The 16,237-nt window shown below is 41.5% G+C and overlaps 1 protein-coding gene across 1 annotated transcript in view; it reads right to left on the bottom strand.

Moving 5' to 3' along the window:
- LOC122551335 (collagen alpha-3(VI) chain-like) overlaps window positions 1-13,392 on the bottom strand; it is a 156,373-nt gene extending 142,981 nt beyond the window's left edge. The window contains exon 1 of the mRNA XM_087988762.1: window positions 13,018-13,392. The gene's annotated coding sequence lies outside the window, so the exon portion shown is untranslated. The remainder of the gene's footprint in view (window positions 1-13,017) is intronic.
- Window positions 13,393-16,237: the final 2,845 nt, after the last annotated feature.

Here is a 16,237-nt window from a genome sequence, read left to right as displayed (position 1 = left end):
AAAGGAATTCAGTGCATTGTGGCCAGGTTTGCTGAAAATACCATAATAGGTGGGAAAACAAATTGTGAGTAGGACACAAAGAATCTACAAAGATATGCGTAGGTAATGTGAGGGGACTTGAGATGGAACATAATGGGGGAAGTTGTGAGGTTATCCATTCTGTTGGGAAAGTTAGAAAAACTGGATGTTATATTAATGAAAAGAGTCTAAAAATTGTTGTCACACAAAGGGATGGGTGTCTTTGCACCAGAAACAAGCACTTATTACACAGGTACAACAAATCACTGTTGGGTGAATGTTTCCCACTCAGCATGTGTTTCTGAATTCCATTTGATTGGGGTCCCAAAACCCAAGGGGAAAATCCTGCTCTATTGCTAAAGTGATTGGGAGAACGTATATCTAATGGTGGAGTGGTACTTTCAAATCACAAACAATTATCAAGGATATCAAGAATTGTTTTGGATTTGCAAATGTTTCTTTTTCATTCCCATAATATGTTTAGAAACATGATTCTCAATACTCTGACAGTCATCCCAAATGATGTTTACATAGAGTACACAGGATGAAATCTTTCAATAAGATTATAATATAACAATAGGCTGTTTCCATGTGACTGCCAGTGCTACTCCCTGTGTAGAGATTGATAGCAGACTGGTAATAATTACAAAATATCACCCATACAGGGCTTACAGACAGAGTTAGAGAATTCATAGACTGGATGTTTGCAGCACAAAATGATACCATTTAGCCCATTGAGACCATGTTGGTGCGCAAACTACACTAATCCCACTTTCCAGCTTTTAGCTAATAGCCTTGGACACAATGGCAACACACGCAACTACCTGTCTACTTCCTGAATGCTATCAGAGTATCTGAAGCAAGCATCTTTGAAAGCAGTGAATTCCACATTCTGGGTTCTCCTCTTAGCTCTCTATCTCTAACATTAAATCCATACCCTCAAGTTGTTGACTCCTCTACTAATGGAAAGTGTGCCTTCTTATCCACTTTATCTATGCCTTTCTTAATGTTACACACCTGTATCATGTCTCCTCACAATCTTCCCTGCTCCGGTGAAATTAACCTCGGCCTATCCGATCTTACCTAATGTCTCAGATTCTCCAGTCCAGGCACCATCCTGGTAAATCTCCACTGCACTCTCTAGTTCAAATACATCCTTCCTATAATATGGTTACCAGAACTGCAAATGGTACGCCAGTGTAGCCTAACTAGCATTTTATACAGTTCCACCATAATCTCCTCGCTCTTTCATTCTATGTCTCAGCTAAAATGGTGATATCCCATAGGCCTTTTTAACTAACTTATCTACCTGCCATGCTGACTTCATGGATTTGTGAACACCAATGACCCTCTGATCTGCAATATTTTTAGGGTCCTACCATTTGTGGTGTAATACTATGCCTTTTTAATCTTCTCCAAGTCTATTATCTCACACTTTTTTAGATTGAATTCTACGTGCTACTGTACTGTCACCTGATCAGATTACTGATCAACTCCTACAGTTTAAGCTTTCCTCCTCACTGTTTACCACCTACAAGTTTTTTGGTTATCCCTGAACCTCTTGATCATACCCTCTACGTTTAAATCCAAATCATGAATGTATAAAGTCAAATAGGAAGGGCCACAGAACTCCACAAAGAACATAGAATTAATGCTGAAATATTACTGTGAGAATACTACAGATCAACCATTACATGATGAGAGGAAATGTGTTGCTGGAGAAGCGCAGCAGGTCAGGCAGCATCTAGGGAACAGGAGAATCGACGTTTCGGGCATTAGCCCTTCTTCAGGAAGTTCCTGAAGAAGGGCTAATGCCCGAAACGTCGATTCTCCTGTTCCCTAGATGCTGCCTGACCTGCTGCGCTTCTCCAGCAACACATTTCCATCTCTGATCTCCAGCATCTGCAGACCTCATTTTCTCTTCATTACATGATGATACACTGTTAATCGATCATCCAGTGTTTTATTTATTTTGAACAAGGTCATTGATTAATCATTATTGATTGACCAATATTCAAGCAAAGAACGGTGGATTATTACCATGGCATTATGCAGGAGCAGCAGTGTGTGCTATCTGCAAGATATACTGCAGAAATTCACCAAAAATTCTGAAACACAATCTTCCAAACTAACAACCACCTCTACCTAGAAGGATGAGGGCAGCAGATCCATGGGATCACCACCATCTGCAAGTTCCCCTCCAAACCATTTACCATCCTGACTTAGGAAAATATCATCATTCCTTCATTATCGTTAGGTCAAAATCCCTGAATGCCTTCCTTGACGGCATTGTGTGTCTACCTACAGCACATGGACTGCAGCAGTTCACAGAGGCAGCTCACCACCACCTTCACAAGGGCAACTAGGGACGGGTATGGAATGCTGGCTGGGCCAGCGATACCCACATCCCAAGCATGATATTGAAAAATTGCTACAGTCTTAAAATCCAGTCAACTTACTTTAGTAATATTGACCCATCAAACGTAGCTATTGTATTAATTTACAAAACTCAGTGATTGCTGTGAGTCCATTCTTACCATACCAAAAAAGCCTGAAGTTTTCCCTTCGTTAGCTACTTTACAAATGCTCAAAGATGATCACCAAAGGCACATCATAATTATCTGTTTCTTTCCATCGGGCTGCATAAAACTGATCCATATATAAACTGCAAACTGTACTTTATGTAAATGTGTCCTAAAAAATGATTTTCTCAAAAATGGTTTCAGCCAAAGGAAGTTGAGCCATAATTTTCTTAGTCTGAACCTCACATCAGTTTGACAAAAAACAGTTTGTCAACCTGTAGCCAATAAATCAGGAATAAAAAGAACTGACTCATTTCATTCAGAACTAAGTACTGAACAGAGTGAGTTTTTGCCATCTGTTAATCTAGGGCGTACTGTTCTACCTTGGACTACAAGTTCACCAATGCAAAACCAAATGTGCAGAAATTGATAGCAGGAGATGCCTATTGGAATCTGAACAAACATTATCCACCAAGAACCTAAGGCTATTGGATTCATACAAAGTTAACTTAATCTACAGAACTGAATCATAAAAACACCAAGCTTTACTACCTACGCTGTTACTTCCTCAACTGAGATCATCTTCTGAATTTCACGATTCTTTATGGAGTATCCTGTGACATTATTTGACTGAAAGTATGTGTAGCAGATGAAAGATACAGCCAAAATTTGCATTTCCTTTGAAGTTTTCCTCACAGCTGTTACATATCAAACAGTTTAATTTCTTCCAAATGCTTTTTGGTCCCAGAATGCCATATTCTCTGGTGACATAGCCACAGAAAACACTTTCTCAAAGGCACATAAGTAAGAGCCAAGCAGCAGCATTTCCTCTATCAAAATGAGAAAAGGGCTCGGTTTTATTTTAAATAATGACAAAACAGAGCATTAATCATTGTTTAAAGAATTTTTCTCCACTTTTTAGATTTTTATGTTCCTTTATATATCTTGGCCCAGAATTTGGGATGTGTCCTCTTCCTATATTTAACAACGTTTACAGTCTTGGACTCAGTTTGAATTAATTGTCAGGAAATGAAGGCCAAATCCATGTAATATTCTTTAACAGGAGTCACCTTCTTCTGTTTCTGATGTTGGGCATTAAGGATTAAATCAATTGACTTTCATTAGCAGCAAAACAAATATCCAGTTTCGAGCATGGTTCGGAATACCTTGCAATTCCTTTTTCTGGGACCATGATTGGTCCTGAGGTAAATGTTTGCACTGCTTTCTCATTTTGTCCTGAGAAGAATATCGCTTTGACCTGGATTATCTTACATCCACATAAATGGGAACAGAGGTAGGAATCTGACATTTGCAGCTTTGCAGATCACTACTTTAGAATGAACAGGCAGTGTCTAAATGACGGACAGAATTATCTAATACAAGGCAGATTTATTGAAGCCTTCTTTTACTGAATGAAAATGAACATCAAATGTATATAGTTAAGGTCACAGTTATAGTTGATATATTTATTACCTTGATGATCCAATCGCAACACAATATGTAGTAAGCTTAGATATTTAAGCTGCAATTTATGCTTTTTTAAAAAAGTATGCAAATATTGACCATCCCTTACTTATAATCAGTCACTTGGATTTCTTGGCTGGTGATCACAAAATCCGGATGACTTCTCATTTATTCCTGCTCAGCAGTCACCCAATGCCAACTTTGACAGCATTTTACATGTGAGGCAGGCCAGTGAATTTGATAAACTAGGGCGTGAATAAGTCACAATAGCTAAGTGCCAGATATTATTTTCAGTTCCTCATGAGGACACACCGTGGATGAGTTTGAATTGATTCCTCCCCATCTGAGGTGATGACGGCTACCTGCCGTCAATTCCAATATAGAACTTTGGCAAAATTCTCAAGTTGCCGCCTCTGTTTTGCTGGCATACCTGCCGAGAGGTGACGGGGAATAAAGTGTGATAAAGTTCACACTTTTTCAAACCTGTGGCAATCACCACCGTCAATATCGGGAGATTGGAAGGAGTACCTCCGTCGCTTGCAAAATGATGATGACAGTCCAACAGCAGAACTCCCAAAGGTTGAGCTCCGCAGCACTAAGTAAGATAAATTGGCATTTTATAATCTAGTTAACATTTTGGAAGTTTTCTGAATAAATTGCACAAAATTTCCAAGCCCCACACGTTGCTTTTCACACTGTTAGATACAAATAAATTGTAGTAAGGGAAACTTGGAGAGTGCAGACTGTTGACAGACCATGCTATCAGCACACCCCCTAGAGGCTAAGTCTGAAATGTCATGAGTGAACAATGAGACTGTCCTGCCTCCAAGTAAAACGACGATGTAGAGAAGATTTGGAATATAAAATGATCAAAAAGGTGGCATCAGAGGGGTATCACCACAAATGATGTGAGTGTTTATAAAGAAAGAAAACATCTGTGATATGAGAAGCGACTTTCCACGTTTATAGTGCTAGCAAGAGATTTTTTTAACCATATAAGGGAATTCATTAACAAATCACTGGCATGTTGCCCTCAGAATGTAATTCATTGTGGACAGAAAACCTGTTTGGTGCATTTGTCACCCAGTCCCTGCACCAACTTTGGCAGGTACCCTGGACGACCTTATTTATCTTTTTTTTTGCTAATTGTAGTTGTCATTTTACATCTGCATATTCTTCCAAAGGGGATAATGTGAAGTAGTAAAAAGGATTTGCAATCTAGCTTCCATTTTTATGACAGCAATTGGATCTGGTTAGTCTATACAGCAGAAGTTTTTTTTTTAAAAAAACTGCTACACTCACATAGTGAGAGAATTGCTCACATCTGCCATATATCTCACTAGGAGTTTGACCCATAATTCAGGTCAAGAGTTCCAATTTTTGCTTGTAATGTCTATCTGAAGCAGTGCTTGAACACTACACCCTCAGATCTAGAGGTAGAAATATCACTACAATGCTAATGGACCATCCTGCTCAAGGAAGCAAAAGAGAATGAATGAAATGTAATAGACATCTAGGTGGCACGGTGGCTCAGTGGCTAACACTGTTGCCTCACAGCTCCAGGGTCCCAGGTTTGATTCCAGCCTTGGGCAACTGTCTGTGTGGAGTTTGCACATTCTCCCTGTGCCTGTGTGGGTTTCTTCCCACAATCCAAAGATGTGCAAGCCAGGTGAATTGGCTGTGCTTAATTGCCCATAGTGTTAGCTGCATTAGTCAGAGGGAAATGGGTCTGGATGGGTTACTCTTTGGAGGGTTGGTGTGGACTGGGTGACCTGAAGAGCCTGCTTCCACACTGCATGGAATTTAATCTTTTTTAAAAAGGCACTGATCAGCTATAACACTGGCAGTCCAACACCTGCATCTCCAAATCACTGCTATAATTCAAGCTGCTGTTTCCAGATCAGATCAAATACCTAGTATTGCTGAATTTAAACAATGGGAAAGTATTGTCTTCTCACCAGAAGTACACTGATCTCTGTGTGTGTGCATGTATGTCTGTTTGTGTTGGGGAGCAGATAGGTAAAGTAACAGGCTCCTTCATGTCTTTTATTTCTGCTGTCGGAATGCTCCAAACTGTTGAATTTGTGCTCTGGTACTCAAACTCTAGAGTATGAGTTTATACAGCAATGTATCCTATGTATTTCAGATCTTAAGGTTGGATTTATACATATAATAGTCATTAATCCTGCATGACCTTGGGGGAAGCAGTGAATTAAATATAAGTATTTAAAGGAAATATGTGTCAGCTTCATAAGGAATTAATAGCAGGCAATAGCCATTGATTCAGCATAGTCATCTTGGTATCTTGGGGCTCTAATTAATGTGTAGCAGATGTTTGACCCTGCTGAATTTATTTGTAGGCTTTCTCACATAGTAAAACTGTGCTACATAATGAACACACTCCACAACTGCTAGATATTCTCACTTGAAGATAAGCAACAGACAAATAGCATTTTGCTGCTAATTGCTATTACTTAATGACTATACACCTCAAATTTGTTTATTATTGACAAAGTTACATTGTAACATGTAGTATGGGAAGAATTATTGTTTTTCTGACAAGTTCACTCTTTACATGGCTATAGTACCATCATTAACTTGGTTACTCCGTCACTAAAATAGTGCAGAAAGGAATTTCTCAAGTGAGCATGTCTGCACTAGTATCTTACAGTGTAATGTCAGGGCCCCTTTGCTTAAAAGAGAATGATGCATGATGTGTGTGGGGGAGGGGGAGAAGAGGGGAGGGAAACATACGAGAGGAAATGTTACAGGAATGTTAATGTCTATGTAAGGTACCCCTTTTAAAACAGAGAAGTTTGGCTGAAAAGCCAAATCCCACAGTGCAAGATAATAACATCATTAAATATAATCGGAAAGGCAAAGCAGTTAACATCATGTTTCTTGTTCAAAAACTATATATTGTAGCTGTTAAATACATACTGCTCTTTATTGTTGGGCATGAAAGCAAAACTTGGTTTACCTCAAACTGCAGGGAACAAAATATACACTTTACCCCACCATGAAATTTGACAGTAATGATTTTCAGGTAGCGTTTATTATTTGAGGTTAAGTACTATAAGGGTGGAGGTATTTGGAAACAATAAGAGGAAAATCATGACTGGTAGGAAAATTAAAATATTACAAAAGTAGTACATGTTTTGGGGTTAAGACTTTTCTACATTTATGGAAATAGTTCCAGACATGCACAATGTAGATGGTTAGAGGAATTCTCATATCACATGGAAAAATAGATAATCATTTCCAGTAATAAGGAATACAAATTTTGGGAAGAAATATCTTAGTAAAAAGCAGTATTTTATAATGCATAAAATATTCCTTTCTCACTCTCATAATATTCAAAAACAACAAGATATATTGACAGAGTTAAAATGCAAATCTTCAGATCTTTAACTATAGAGGAGATTAATTTCTTTCAAAATAAAATTTAATAAGGGTTTGTTAATGCAAATAAGCCTTTGGACATTATTTCTTTCCAATATTCATTAACTTCTAGTGATATGTTACATCATAATGTGCAAGGGAGGAAATTGGAGGGGCAAAAAAAATTGGAGGAAACTTCTCATGGAGCTATGCGTAAAGGTGCATTCCAACAATGAGACAAATCAATACATTGTTATGGATTATTGGTCAAAGTTAAATGATAGGTTGTGTTGTATTCTCTTGAATTTAGAATGCTAAAGACTGATCACTTAGGGTGTTTAAAATGACAAAGGGATTTAATTAGTAAAGGTAGAAAACCTCAATGTGTGGGATTAACTCGAACAAATCCTAGATTTCAATGAAATCCATTTAGGACTGAAAATCTGGTAGCTTGGTCCCCAAATGGCTATGAATCCTAGATCAATTGAAATTTTCAAAACGGAGATTGATATTATTTTTGTTGAGACTAGCAAAGGACATGGAACAAAAGCAGTCTCTGGAACTGATGCATAGATCAGTCATGATCTAATTGAAAGAACAGGCTTGAGAGGTTGAATGAGCAACTCCTGTTCCTATCTCCAGCAACAATTTCATTAGTTAACTTCCAGAGTGTGTTAAAATTAAGGTCCATTTTCCTTATAGGACAGTTTGAAGTAACTACATATTATAGTAATATTTGAGAAGGTATCTGTCTCTATAACTGTGCTCTAACAGCTAGTAATGTACACCTACCTAATAATCACAATAAATGGAATACTTCTGGCTGCTGATTATACCTTGCATTAGACTTGCTGCTTATACAGGGCATGTTACAAAGCTAAAAATTAACAAGCGTTAGTTAAATCCATTGTGTATTTTTTTGATTTTTGATAGCATCAAATAATACATGTCACATTAACTATTTTATTTCTACTTTGGTCAGGTTTTCTATAAATGTTCCTGATTTATTCTTCCTCGACCTCAAATACACCAACCTTGACATACCCTCTTCCCCGAATTAATATATTGAAATGATCATACTTCTCAAACTCTAACTCATATAGATAGGTTCAGAAAAGGAAACATTTTATGATAATTTTAATTGCCTATGATCTCATCGTCCATTATCCGGCTCTCAAATAGCTCCTTCATCCTGTTAATGGAGGCAGTCTAATTACTGATTAGTGTTTACTTGAAATGCTTCCTGACTTCATTTTTTTAACCAATTTGTGCCTATAGTTTTGTTCTCCTATTGCAGTTGAATTTGCAAGTGTGCGTTTTGATGGATTTAAGAGTCTTTCTACAAATGGTCAGAACCATTCCTTTCAACGAAAACAGAACCTGTAATCTTTCCTGATTTTGCAGTCCTCTTACTCCAGCTATCAGCCTCTATCTGTGCCATTCCTATCGATAATATTTCACTCACACCTCAGTAGTCAGACCTGAGAACACGATTCAGAGTGTGGCAGAATCAAAGCAGGGCATAACTTCAGAATGATGACTTTAAGCTTACGGATAGATTGTTGTCTTGATTGATGGCTTAAAATGGACAATATTTCATTGAGTACAAGTTATCTGCCCCACCCAATAGTTCTGTAGCAGGCAGTGGTAGCCACTATCAGGCAGACAAAGACTGTGGCAATAAAACCGAGCAATCGAGTTGCTGCAATAACACAAAATGTCGGGGTTGACGCATGGTGGCTCAGTGGTTAGCAAAGCTACCTCACAATTGCAGGGACCTTGGTTCAATTCCACCCTTGGGCAACTGTCTGAGTGGAGATCGTACATTCTCTCTGCATCTGTTTGAGTTTCCTCTTTGTGCACTGGTTTCCTCCCGTGGCCCAAAGCCATACAGATTTCATAGACTGGACATGCCAAATTGCCCATTTTTAGTGGATTCCCTATGGGAAATGCAGAGTTGTCTGGGTGGGATGATCTTTGGTGGGCTGGTGCGAATTTGATGGGCTGAATGGCCTGCTTCCAGGGATCCTACGATGATAACTTGTTGCAGCGGTTTTCCTCATGGATAGGTAAGCTGCTACCAGTGGGAGTGGAGTCTTACTATCCTGACACCATCTGGAATACGGCACAGTAAAAACCTGTATGGTCCTGATCTTCATCACTTTCAAGCAGCAATAATTATCAAATACTTAAAAGGCATCCTCTTAGGGAGACCCCAAAGCAATTTCTACTAACAATATCAAGGCAACCACTTAGCAAAAGCCTGTCCTCAGCAAAGTGGGTGGCAGATGTGTAAATGAATAACATTTAAATGAGCAATACTGAAAATTGTTGCATTGTGAACATATAAGTGAGTTGTCCCAGAGCTTTGTACATTGAAGAAGCAATTTTTCCTCATTTTTTAAAATCTTTTTGATTTTTTTTTGTTTCTTGAGCATGGTAACTCCTAACTAGCTGGTGGTGGAGGAGTTAAGTCAGGAGAATCTGTGAAGGACGAGTAGACTGCGAGAAGCCATCAGTTGGCAGTGAGAAGAAGGAAGGAGTGACTCAAGCTGAAAATTCAGCAACTCAGTATGGATAGAAGGGGGCACAAAGAACCTGCCGAATATACCCCAAATCACTCCAGAGTTCCGTCACAGCAACCCAGGACCTTCATTTTAAGCAAGACTGCAACTTAACATTGCCGAGCTTGTAAATGGACCAGATTTTCCAACCCAGTGATCCATTCCCCAAACTACCCCCTCCAAACCAAAACCCATTTGTAGCTCACCCAGGATTGGACATCACTAGCCCCCCCCCCCACCCCCCCACCCCGCAGTAATCTCAGTCCCTCTCAACTCCTAAATCAGGGGTAGCCCCAAGTCGGAGGGAAATTCCCCTCAAAAGCACCATCAATTGGCAAGGAACTGGGATGTAAGATCTCCCCTCCAGAGCTGCAGTTTTGCCAAGTCCCACCGAAACACCGATTTATCCTCCAAACTAACTCCAGCCTCTTTTTACATTTTCATGGGTATCTCACCATCTCCCACCAATTTCTTTGGCTAAAGTTGAAATTGTCCCCCATTAGTGGACAGTCAACTATCATAATCTGATTCTTTGCAACCTTTCGCCCGACGAATACCCATTAAATATGATCTGTACGTTTTCTCTGTGCAAGAACTTAGAAGGACCTGTGTGAAATGCCAGCTGCCATACTGCTACCTGCTCTCTCTCACACACACACACACACATACTTGACAGGGTTCTTCCCAATTGATATTATCTCTGAGAATCTGAGCAACTTGCATTGACCTTCCGTGGTCTTATTCTTGGTGAAGGGCTTTTGCCTGAAACGTCGACTTTCCTGCTCCTCTGATGCTGTGCTTTTCCAGCACCACACCCTCGACTTCTGAGTCCTAGTGGTCCACATGTATCAGTGACAGTAAGGGCCCAGTCCCTCACAGCACACATCCCCCACCCCCATTCTAGCATCACACTACACTATAACACTACCTGGAATTGCAGGTGGGGTTGTATCACTATGCTAACCCTGTGCTTATAATGTCCTACTCTTTGAAGGAGATTTTTTTTTAAACGGTGTTGCTACTCCCCACCGACCTCCTGTTTCAAAGGTTGGAAGAGAAGCCATCTCTTTTTTTTTATAAAAAGCAGACCTTGTTACTTCCCTAGTATTTCCTAAAATCTCAGGGCCTAGCCTAACTCAGCGCCCTCCTGCTGTCTCCAAACTGGGATCTCGGTCCTTCAGCCCGATTTCTCACCTAAACAGAAGACAAACGGCATTTCTAAAACCCTGGGGGCTGGCTAACAGCTCGGTGCACGTTTTGAACAAAGTAGACTGACAATTCAGCTAAAACATTACTTTTTGCTGAAGACAGTCAGGTTTTCAAATTTCCAGGTGAAAAGTTGTGTCTGTCATAAGACTGCCGATGAAGTCTGAGCTGTGATGTCACCTTTTTCAAAAAAATAAAACCTTTAAGTTATCTCCAGAAAGTGACTTTAAAGAAGTTCTGGGATTTGCATATTAATGAACCGAAACCTGCAACCCATTCTAAAAGTTTGTTCAATAATTGCATGACTCTGTGATCTTTTGCTATAAATTCTGTGTCTTATGATCCTGCCCCATTAGTGGCCTGATGAAGGAGCAGCGCTGTGAAGACTAGTGCAGTTGGACGATAACTTGGTGTAGTGTGATACTTAATTTAAGCATCTGACTGTACCGGTATCTCTCTCTCCCTCTCTCGCCAATTCTATTGCAAGTTGAGCACCTCCTAAATGAATGGGGAGTCATGCTTCCATTCATGTCGATGGTGTTGCCTTAATGCTCAGACTGCGCTCAGTTTGAGGTTGGATCTCAGTAAGAATGGGATATGCCCCCAGGGCAGGTTGGGACTATATCACTGACGGCACTAACCCTTGTGCTGATAATGTCTCCATTCTTCCACAGAGTTTTCCAAGTTTCTGGAGACCTAAAGCTCGCAGTGCGAGTGCCCTCCACCCGATGGGTGTGCTGCCGGAATTCACGGCGGAGAGGAGACTGATTGAGCAGTCCCTTTTAAATAAATAGTCCTGATGTTGAGTGCGAAAAAGGCGATCGCGTTGCTTACAAAGCGTTGTCGTTAGATCCGGCAGAGATCCGACAAGCCTTTCTTTGAATGAAAGATCAAATCCCGTATGGGCAACTTGGTGGTTTACACCTGAAGATCGGAATTTGTAGGTACAACGGAGGCAACTGGTTTATTTCGCCCACCGAACGAAAGCAATGAACAGCAAAAGGCAGAGGACGTGAACTGCAATGACCTGGAGCGGTTCACTTTGTACCGAGGCTGCTGTGCCTGAGGGGTCTCTGCAGGAATGCCTGTCATTTTCACGTCCAAACTCGATACTGCCCACAAGCACTCCCCTCTAATTCCCCACGTCTCTCAACTTCTTACTGTCATAGCTATAATAATCGCCGCATTCTGTCTTTTTTTCTCTCTCTCTCTCTCTCACACCAGCACCTTCCTTTCAAGACCAGCTCTCTCTATCCCCGCCCAGATGTGGCTGCTGAATTTGTTCTCTTTCTCAGCCTGGTCTCTCTCTCTCTCTCTCAGTGCCTTTGTCAAAAACTCTAACCCGAAACCGCTTTTTTAATTATTATTCTCTTCCTTTTCTGTCCCCTTCACCCACATCCCTCCCCCCCCCCCTCCCTCCAAGCCCAAAGCCTTTCTGAGTTTACTAAAAGGCCCCCGTTAGATCAGAGGTTTGCCCGCTTTGTTCCCTTTCCACACCGAACCGTCACACTCGGAAACTCCATTCAGCAGCGGCATGTACACTCTAACCCGGCGCTAGATAAACACAGCGAGGTTGGGTATCACTCCCCCCTACCCCTTGCAGTAATCTCAGTCCCTCTCAACTCCTAAATCACGGGTAGCCCCAATTCGAAGGGAAACTCCCCTCAAAAACACTATCAATCGGCAAGGAACTGAGAATGTAAGATTTCCCCTCCACAGCTGCAGTTTTGCCAAGTCCCACCGAAACAGACTGCCTTGTCATTCCTGGCCGATACCCTGCTCACTGACAGATTGCTAAAACGCACACTTACTTTCAAGTTTCAGAGAGAGAGAGAGAGAAACTCCAGCTCTCGGCGACTTACCCCTCAGTTGCCGGGCGGGAGAGTCCGAGGTATTGTCTCAGTTTTCACTCTCTGGTCATTTCAGGGCCAGGCTGGGGAGAGTGGTTGGTGCCCGCCGCTGACTTGCCCCACAGTGGGAGGTGGGAGGTAGCGGGACTGTGGCTCGGGGGCTGCGATGGGAAGCTGTGGCAGTACCTGCAGAGTGAGCCCAGGCTCGGAGCTGACTCGATGGAGGACTCACACCGTTCAGAACTGGTCACCCCCTTCGAGCTCCGAAGAGACACGCCCGCGACTCCACCAGATTTATAAATTAAAAGCAGACCCGGGAAGAGCCTGAAAATGTCAACCTGCTGAGCTCACTGGGCGCCTCTCCAAACCTCCTTTGCTTCCTTTCCCCTGACTCCGAAACCTCAGCGTCCCTCGCTCGTCGGCGACTTTAGACTCTTCTGAGTAAAATGAGCTGGAAAAGTTCGCTCCATTGGAGACGCCCACTCTTCAATTGGCTAAATCTGTGCAGATTTGCAAAGATCAATTATTTTTTTTTGACCATGTGTTTCTAAGCGAGGCAGCGCGATAAAACCTGCAGGCCAGGTATGGCTGTGCTGAGGAGCTTGATAAAGAGCGAATTTCTACGGAAAGTTGAAGCCCCACTGATGTAAAGTCGGCCCAAAGTTGAGGGGAGAGTTTTTATTTCTTTTGCCGGGGTGTTCCTGCTCCTCGGATGCTGCCTGACCTACTGTGCTTTTCCAGCACCACTCTAATCTAGACCCTAAAGCGTTTGGGAACCTGGCTTCAAATTCCACCATTGCAACTGATGGAATTTCGACTCAGTTAACAAATTGAAATCTACTATCAGCAATGGACAGCTACCACTGTTATAAAATATTCGTGCATTCACTAACACCATTTAGGGTATAGGAGACAATCTGCAACCCTCATCTGGTCTGGCCTCTATGTGACTCCAGACCCAAAACAATGTGCTTGACTCTTAACCATTCTCTGAAATCTCAGCAAGCCAGTCAGTTCAAAGGCAGCTAGGGATGGGCACTGAATGCTAGTCAGGTCAGTTACACCATATCCCATGGAAAATTAAGCAAACAGATAAGACAGGCTGACGCGGGTGAATTTTAATACAAAGAAATACTTTAATGCATTAGGATTGAAAAGCACAAAACAATGCACAGATTTTATGTTCAATGCTGAAGGGGATGGGGGGGGGGGGTCACTGGATATTTACTGTTTCAAACTGGCTAGAGATTTTTATTGGTGTAAACGTACAGTCACGGAGTGTGATAGAGACAGATTCATGAAACCCCTACAGTATGGAAGTGGGCCATTCAACCCATCAAGTTCACACTGACCCTCATAGAGCATAGAACAGTACAGGTCCTTTGGCCCTCGATGTTACACTGACCTGTGGAACCAGTCTGAAGCCTATCTATCCACAATATTCTATTTTCATCCATATGTTTATCCAATGACCATTTAAATGCCCTTAAAGTTGGCAAGTCTACTACTAAAAACAGCATCCCACTCAGGCCAGCCCCCTACCCTATCCTTACATTTACCATGAACAGTCCACCTAACCTGCATATCTTTGAACTGTGGGGGTACCTGGAAGAACCCATGCAGACATGGGGAGAAACTCCACAGACAGTCACCCAAGGCTGGAATCAAACCCAGGTCCCGGATGCTGTAAGGCAGTAGTGATAACCACTGAGCTACCATGCCGCACATTTATTTGAAGGTTTTAGAATTGAATGAAATAACCATCATGAGAGAGAGAAAAAAATGTTTGTAGGGTCATGGAAAAGGCAAGCAAGTGGAACTGGCTGAGTTATGCGGGCAGGGGACCAGCATGGTCACAGAAGGCAGAGTGGCCTTCCTCTGTGCTTTGGCCATTCTATGAAACTATAATCTTATTTAATGGGGCATGCTCGCCAGGGGAATTGTGGTGTGAATTTTGAATTAGAATATTTACAGTCAAACACGTACAGAAAGTAAAGTAAAATTGAGGGAAATCTTCTTTGGAAGTGATTGCAACTGTACAACAGAGAAAGGAGTGAGCTGTTTGGTGAGCCTCAAAGAAGTGGTTCAGTATTTTTTCTAAATTCTAATGTAGTACACAAATTGATGGTAACGTTAATAAAATACATTACGAGCAGTACAAATAAGGGAATGTAATTAATTAATTAGAAATCATTAGGGATGGTAGGACAAATGATATGTCAAGGCTGCACCAACATTGTGATGTGACGCAAATACAACTGCAGTATACTCATTCAGCTTCAGAGGTTGCGAGCTGGAGGCAATGCATCAGGGAGGGGGGAAATGACCTTGATTCTTAGTGCCAGGAGGTAGTCACACTACTTAGGATTAGCTACTTTGATTTGGTCAGATACTCAGTACAGGAGGTGTGACTGTGAGTAAGGCAGGTAAGAGGACCAAGAGCACCGGACAGCAACCTTATCACCCTCTGCAATTGTCCAATAGTTTGGAGGTTGTCTGAGCCTGTTTGGGAGAGAACGGGGGCTGACGGGTGAATGAACAAACTGACCAGGAACTGATCTGTGGTACAGGAAGCCATTCAAGTGAGGGAAGCAACAAAGAAAGTGGTAGCAGTTGTAGTAGTTGTGGGTAATATAGTGAGGTGAATTGACACTGTTCTCTGCAGCAAAGTGCCATGATGTTGATTGCCTGGTGCTATGGTTCAGGGCTGGAAAGGAACTTGGAGAAAATGACAACTGAAGATACTGGCGATCAAAGTCAAAAAATGTGATGCTGGAAAAGCACAGCAGTCAGGCAGCATCTAAGGAGCAGAAGATTCCAGAGATTGCAATCTTTAAAGGTCTGTCTTTTAATTTAGTGTCTATGCTTTCCAGAGATGAAAAGTGTGGTGCTGGAAAAGCACAGCAGGTCAGGCAGCATCCAAGGAGTAGGAGAATCCACATTTCAGGCCTTCCTGATGAAAAGTACCACAGTTTTCATCTCTGGAAAGGAACTACTTGTGGAAAGGGGAGGAACTAGTGGTCATGGTCCATGTAGCTACCACTAATCTTGGTGGAATTAGGAAAGAGGTTCTGTATGGAAAGCATGGACACTAAATTAAAAAGCAGAGCTTCAAAGATTGCAGTCTCTGAATTATCATCCAAGCCACGTACAAATTAGCAAAATTATCCACTTTGCTTGAATGCTACGTGCATTCAGGGACATAGCCTTTTAGCTTTTATTTTTGCTTCAT

This window comes from Chiloscyllium plagiosum, unplaced genomic scaffold (assembly GCF_037043375.1).
Source record: "Chiloscyllium plagiosum isolate Xiang-an unplaced genomic scaffold, Cpla_swu_hap1 HiC_scaffold_7, whole genome shotgun sequence".
NCBI lineage: Eukaryota > Metazoa > Chordata > Chondrichthyes > Orectolobiformes > Hemiscylliidae > Chiloscyllium > Chiloscyllium plagiosum.
This window is presented reverse-complemented; position numbering and strand designations above follow the sequence as displayed.